Raw genomic sequence first — 7,782 nt, 5'->3', positions numbered from 1 at the left:
TCAAGAGTTTTGAGTGCGAATCATCTTCATCAACATTGCAGGCAAGTAACACTTCATCATACTTTTTCTACTACCCAGTTTTATTGCATTAGACCAATCCTCACACATTGCATGAGTAGGATCTAATTAAATTGTGGGATGGGAAGTAGATGAGGTAGTACCTATTACCTGTTTTACTTATGAAACCTTTGGGAGTTACTTCTACGTTTGCTTACTATGCCATGCTATGCTAGTAGACGTGGATTGGGTGAGTGATATCCATGACAGATGTGAGTTTGATAATTAATGGTTTATCTAAGGTGGCAACTTAAATACACATCTGGGTGGATTGAGGCACCTGGGGTTACCAGGACTTGCCTATTTTTTTTTTTGGAAATCCCGGGGGTACCGTGTGATTTTCCTATGGACCGCCACCCAGGCTCAAAGGGATCATAAGATAATTCATACTAGTAACTTACGTGTGCAGCCACAAGCTATTATGGGCTCTGGCATAGTTGACTAAGTCGTGCGAACTCTTATAGTGGTGGACTAGCAGATGTAGGGGATGTAGGTGTACCGGTCTACCCATCGTTAGGTGCTAGCGCTTCTGAAAGACTATGTCTCGGTCATCCGTTTCTCAAACACCATGTAGTGCGAGAAACCAAACGGAGGCGATCGAGTCTTGTGGGGAAAAGTGCGCAAACCTCTGCAGAGTGTACAAACTAATCATGATTAGCCGTGTCCCCGGTTATGGACATCTTCAGTATCTAGTACTGGAATATCATGTGAATCTCAACATGTTACTCAAATTTAATATTATTGGGTTTGTTAATGATTACTTTTAATCGGGATTGAGGATGCTGTCAACACTTCTCAATGTTTAACAACCACCATGATAGTTAAATAAATTTATTCGTTTGCAGTAGGGAAAAGTTTGCTTTATGCAAAAACTGTAACCATAGAGCTTTTCCACCAGCCATATATGCATGTAGTATAGGCTTATTGTTCATCCTTATCTATGTGTTACATTGCCAGCATATTCCATGTGCTGACCCGTTTTCGGGCTGCAACATTTCATGTTGCAGACTTTTCAGATGACGAGTAAGTGGTACGTTAGGGTTACGATTTCCTATACTCAACTTTGCCATTGGTGTTGATGGGAATCCACAACCTTGTTGCTTCCGCTATTTGGATTGAGGTAATAGTATTTACGCTACTTTATACATGTGATTTACCTCTGTTATAAATCCTCGAGTACTGTGTGTGTCAGCATACCGATCCAGGGATGACACGTAAGCACAGAGACTTGACCGTCTGAGGTCGGGTCGCTACAAGATGGTATTAGAGCACATGTTGACTGTAGGACGTGACCCTAGAAAATGGCAAGCCCATAGGAAAGATTTTTTCTCTATAACTTTCTTTTCAAAAGAATCTTTTACCTCTCTTCTCTTCTGAGCTTATTTCAAATATTCCCTTTAGTGAGACTATACCCCTTTTCCCCTTTAGACCCCTCAAAGATTCGACTGATGAGACCACTCCAAGGAGTACGAGATATCGGACAAATAAGACCATTTGGAATGAAGAGTATTTTACCGAGCATTTGTTATAATTGAAAAACTACAACTGTTGAAGACTTTGAAGACTAGGAGAATTTGAAGGATCTGAAGAATTCCCATATTTTTATGACCAAGGAAGGCTACACTTATGGAACTTGATAGACTATGGAAGTTGTCAATACCCGAGATCAAGGTGTATCGGAGAAAGACCGGAGCATGGAGAGTTAAAAACTCAAAGTTTTGTCAAGAAAGCCCCAAGACAGGAAATATCAACTAAGAAATGATAGCTCATGACAGAGATATAGTCATAAACATGGATATCCATGATTCTATCTGAGGGAGTCCTGGACTAGGGGGTGTCCGGACAGCCGGACTATCATCGTCCGCCGGACTCCAAGACTACGAAGATACAAGATTGAAGACTCCGTCCCGTGTCCGGATGGGACTTTCCTTGGCATGGAAGGCAAGCTTGGCGATATGGATATGTAGATCTCCTACCATTGTAACCGATTCTGTGTAACCCTAGCCTTCTCCAGTGTCTATATAAACCGGAGGGCTTTAGTCTGTAGGACACAACATACATTACAACAATCATACCATAGGCAAGCTTTAGGGTTTAGCCTCCTTGATCTCGTGGTAGATCCACTCTTGTACTACCCATATCATCAATATTAATCAAGCAGGACATAGGGTTTTACCTCCATCAAGAGGGTCCGAACCTGGGTAAAACATTGTGTCCCTTGTCTCCTGTTACCATCCACCTAGACGCACAGTTCGGGACCCCCTACCCGAGATCCGCCGATTTTGACACCGACATTGGTGCTTTCATTGAGAGTTCCTCTATGTCGTCACCGATAGGAAGGATGCCTCCACCCGTCTTCAAAGACGGTATTTTCGCCAAAGGGGCCTTGGCCGCCGGACAAGCTATCCGGCTAGGCGGTTTTCTTATGACCGCCTGTCCAGCCACTGCTTCGACAATGACTTCCCAAGTCGTCAAAAGCAATCTCCGCGTCAGCTCGGAATTCACCGAGCGGCTGGATCCAATAGAGCTCTCGTCTGTCAACGATCTCTTGGATCGCATCGCCGCCCTGGGAGTCGCTACAGACTACAATCAGATTGGGCTTAAAACCGATCTGAGAGAGATTAACTCTCCCCAGGCCACCCACCGCGTCGCAGTGGTTGAGGAGCAATGCGGCGACTCTTCGCCTATATTGAAAACTAGTCACGTCCGGATTCCCGAACCCTCCATGCCGGATTTCCGCGGAGGGACGGACATCGATCGAGCATTGAACTTAAAATCATGCATCGTTCCGGACCCGCTGGATCGTGTCCAGCAATCCAAGCTTCCGAATTCGGAAACTCCTCGGCCTTTAAGCCCCAAGATGGGTCAGGATCCGGATTTTATTCCACCCACCCGCCCAGACATATGCGATCTATCTCTAATACGGCAAGAGCCAGCTGAAACAGTGCATCACTACTGGGCCAGATTCCTCCTGGTTATGGACAGGATAAAGGACTGCCGAGAGGAAAACGCAATCTCAATCTTTTGCAATAATTGCACAGACAAGGGAATATTGAACGCCATCGGTCGCCGTAAAATTATACGCTTCACCGATCTGGCGTCCATAGTACGAAAGTACTGTGCGATGGAAAGTTTCCGGAAAACCGAAAACCAGTTTTGGGACAGTCCGGCCCCGAATACAACCCCAGTCCGCAACAAAAGGGTGCATTACTCTCAGGCACCAGATACAAAAACCAAAAAGCACAAACCCCATAAAGGGCACGGAACCGTACTGGAGGGATGGCTCAATGGACCCTGTAAGCTTCATAGTACAGAGGGAGCCGTCCCAACACATAGCCTTCGAGCATGTTGGATATTACGGCAGGTGGCCAAAAGTGGCGAGGAGCTTCTAGCCCCGGAAAACCACTCCAACAATACCGGTACGGTATCAACAGTCTTCGAGACCTTTGCATCAAGCAATATGCGAAAACGAACAATCCGCGGCCTCGTCGAAGTCTACCAAGTAGCAACAGCAAATCCATGGAGCGACACAGCCATCACCTTCAACGCCAGCGACGAACCTAAATTCCGAATAGCCCGAGCACCAGCCGCACTGGTGCTTAGTCCAATAGTGGACGGATTTCGACTTACAAAGGTCCTCATGGACGGCGGCAGCGGACTAAACCTCATCTACGAGGAAACTCTTAAAAAATGGAAATCGATTGGAGCCCTATTGAGCGAAGCAGCACAACCTTCAGAGGAATAATCCCTAGCCGGGAAGCGCGCTGCACCGGAAAAATTACACTCGATGTGGTGTTCGGCTCGCCGGATAATTACAGATCCGAAGAAGTCACGTTCCAAGTGGCCCCGTTCAACAGCGGATATCATGCTATATTAGGACGAGAGGCATTCACAATTTTTCAAGCCGTACCCCACTACGGGTATATGAAACTCAAAATGCCTGGGCCCGGCGGAATAATCACTCTCGCTAGTGATCTGGACATAGCACTCCGTGCCGAAAACAAGACAGCCGCACTAGCCCTGGAGGCACTATCCGAAGCCCTAGCGGCAGAAGAACTCACCGCGCTGTGCTCTACGGTGAACAGGGATGATGTGATACTCGATAAAAGATCCAAGTCCACCTCCTTCAAACCAGCAGATGAAATAATAAAATTCCAGGTCCATCCAACGGACCCAACAAAGATGGCCTCCATTGGGGCACAATTGAACCCCGAAGTAGACGCCGCACTGCGCGAATTCCTTCGGGAAAATTGGGACATTTTCGCCTGGCATCCTTCGGATATGCCCGGAATCCCATGCAGGTTGGCAGAACACAGCCTAAACATCCTAAAAGGATTTAAGCCAGTCAAACAGGCCCTTCGGCGATTTTCCGAACCCAAAAGACAGGCAATGGGAGAAGAGCTAGCCAAACTATTGGAAGCCGGATTCATCAGAGATATCAAACATCCGGATTGGCTAGCAAATCTGGTAATGGTACCAAAGAAGGACAAATCCTGGCGCCTATGCGTCGATTTTAAAGACCTCAATAAGGCTTGCCCAAAGGACCCCTTCCCCCTCCCCCGCATCGACCAAATTATCGATGCTGCCGCAGGACACGATTCATTGTGCTTCCTCGACGCATACTCTGGTTACCATCAAATCAAGATGGCGGAAGCAGACCAAGCCGCAATGGCATTCATCACTCCATACGGACCATTCTGCTTCAACACGATGCCCTTCGGACTTAAAAATGCCGGCGCAACATATCAACGCATGATTCAAACATGTCTGGCTACCCAGATCGGCAAAACAGTCGAAGCATACGTAGACGACGTAGTCGTCAAAACAAAACACGTCGAAACTCTAGTAGACGATTTGAGACTCACATTCGACAACCTCAAGCATATGACATCAAGCTGAATCCGGAAAAATGCGTTTTCGGCGTACCAGCCGGAAAGCTGCTGGGCTTCATTGTATCCGGTAGAGGAATTGAAGCAAACCCGGCTAAAATCCGAGCTCTGTCATAGTTGGATATCCCAAAAGACCTCAAGCAGATCCAAAAATTAACAGGATGCGTGGCATCTTTAAGCCGCTTTATCTCCCGTCTAGGAGAAAAGGCATTGCCCCTCTATCGCCTCCTCAGGCGCACCGAACACTTCGAGTGGACGGATGCTGCCACTGCCAGACTCAAAGAAATAAAAGCCATACTGGCAACAAATCCGGTCCTAGCTGCGCCCAATCTGGGCGAACCAATGTTGTTATACATCGCAGCAACGCATCAAGTTGTAAGCGCGGTGCTCGTCGTCGAACGAGAGACAGAAGGGCATAAATTCCCTCTCCAAAAACCAGTGTATTATGTATCCACTGTGTTAACCCCCTGCAAGTCCCGTTACCCACACTATCAGAAGATAGCGTATGCGGTGTTCATGGCATCCCGGAAGCTCCGACACTACTTTCAAGAGTGTTCAATAACAGTGGCCTCCGAAGTACCACTCAATGACATCATAAATAACCGCGACGCAACGGGCAGGATTGCAAAATGGGCCATTGAGCTCTTACCATTCGATATAACTTACAAACCTCAGCGAGCTATAAAATCACAAGTTTTGGCTGACTTTGTCGCTGAATGGACCGAAGCCGAACTCCCTAAAGAGTATGGCGCATACTCCAACTGGATTATGCATTTCGACGGCTCTAAAATGTTGGCCGGACTGGGGGCTGGCGTCATACTGACGTCCCCGACCGGGGATATAGTCCAATACGTATTCAAATAATGTACACGGACTCCAACAACGCAGCCGAATATGAGGCCCTTTTACACGGTCTCCGGATAGCAATCTCCATGGGCATTCAAAGCCTAGAGGTGCGCGGGGATTCAAACCTTGCAATATCCCAAGTAAATGGAGATTTCGACGCCAAGGATCCAAAAATGGCAGCATATCGCAACGCTGTCTTAAAAATGTCAGCTCGGTTCGAAGGACTTGAATTCCATCACGTAGCCCGAGATAATAACCAGGCGGCCGACGTACTGGCACGCATCGGTGCAAAACATGACAATGTCCCTCCAAACATCTTCCTGGAGCGGCTCTTCAAGCCATCTGTACTATGGGAAGAGGAGCCCGGAAATGACAAACCGGAAACAACCGCGCCGACCGGCGGTTCAGCCGATGAAATAACACCTTCAGCCCACGACATAATGGCGATAATCGCCCCATGGACAGAACCTTTCTTAGCCTATTTGCTTAGACAGGAACTTCCCGAAGACCAAAATGAGGCCCGCTGCATAGTCCGGCGATCGAAAGCCTACAAGGTCCATGAGGGAGAACTTTATAAGAAAAGTACAACCGGAGTCCTTCAAAGGTGTATCTCCGAAGAGGAAGGGCGAAACCTCCTGGCTGAAATTCATGCAGGACTAGGCGGACACCACGCAGCAGCCCGGGCCCTTGTAGGAAAGGCATTCCGTACAGGATTTTATTGGCCGACGGCCCGGGCAGATGCCCAGGACTTAGTCCAGAGATGCGTTGGTTGTCAGCTCTTTGCTAATCAGAGCCATATGCCGCCCACCGCCCTCAAAACTATACCCATTACCTGGCTATTCGCGGTCTGGGGGCTTGATATGGTTGGACCCCTTAAAGGGGGAACCCACAAGCAAAGGTACCTATTGGTCATGGTGGATAAATTCACCAAATGGATAGAGGCCAAACCGGTCAAAACGGCAGAGTCTGGACCAGTGATAGACTTTATATCCGGGGTAGTACACCATTACGGAGTCCCCCACAGCATCATCACCGACAACGACACGAACTTCACAGCCAACGAGGTTAAGTCATGGTGCAAAAATATGGGCATCAAGCTCGACTACGCTTCAGTCTATCACCCTCAAACCAACGGTCAAGTGGAACGAGCAAATGGTCTAATAATGAGCGGCATTAAACCCAGACTAGGGCGGTCACTTACTAAAGCTGACACGCACTGGGTTGAGGAGCTCGACTCCGTACTCTGGGGGCTGCGGACAACGCCTAACTGTACTACCGGATTCACACCATTTTTTATGGTCTATGGCGCAGAGGCAGTCCTGCCCTGCGACATTATTCATGACTCACCTCGAGTGAGCATGTACGAAGAAAGAGAGGCCGAGCTGGATCGGCAGGACAGCTTGGACACATTGGAGGAAGAACGCAACACCGCCAAGGCTCGTTCCGCATTCTATCAGCAGCAGGCCCGAAGATATCAAAGCAGAGAAGTACGGGCCAAGACTTACAACGTTGGCGAACTAGTTCTACGCCTGCCGGACAAGAAAAAGGACAAGCTCAAGCCCAAATGGGAGGGCCCCTTCATTATCGATCAAGTCCTGACCGGCGGAGCGTACCATCTACGAAATGCGTCGGATAACCGACTCGAGCCGAACCCATGGAACGCAGCCCGCCTCCGAAGATTCTATGCCTAGCGCCAGACTAAGAGTTCGTCCCCTTCCTCCGTTCAAATTTTTACACTTCGGCTGTCTTTTGTTTCTCTTTCTTCTCCTAACCTTTTTACTAAAAAGCCCTTAAGGGCCTACCTCCGCATTGTTCACATACACTTGATGTGCCATCCGCACTCATTATACCTGGGGGCTTCTTTTCCAGAAACTCAATTATAAGGGCTTCATGCCCAGCACATGTGTCAAGCATCCACATGTACCTTTTACTCACCATTATATGCATCAATATGACTTAAGTTTTGGCCAAGCTAGGTTGCCTGGCTCCT

This window comes from Triticum aestivum, chromosome 7B (assembly GCF_018294505.1).
Source record: "Triticum aestivum cultivar Chinese Spring chromosome 7B, IWGSC CS RefSeq v2.1, whole genome shotgun sequence".
Lineage (NCBI taxonomy): Eukaryota > Viridiplantae > Streptophyta > Magnoliopsida > Poales > Poaceae > Triticum > Triticum aestivum.
This window is presented reverse-complemented; position numbering follows the sequence as displayed.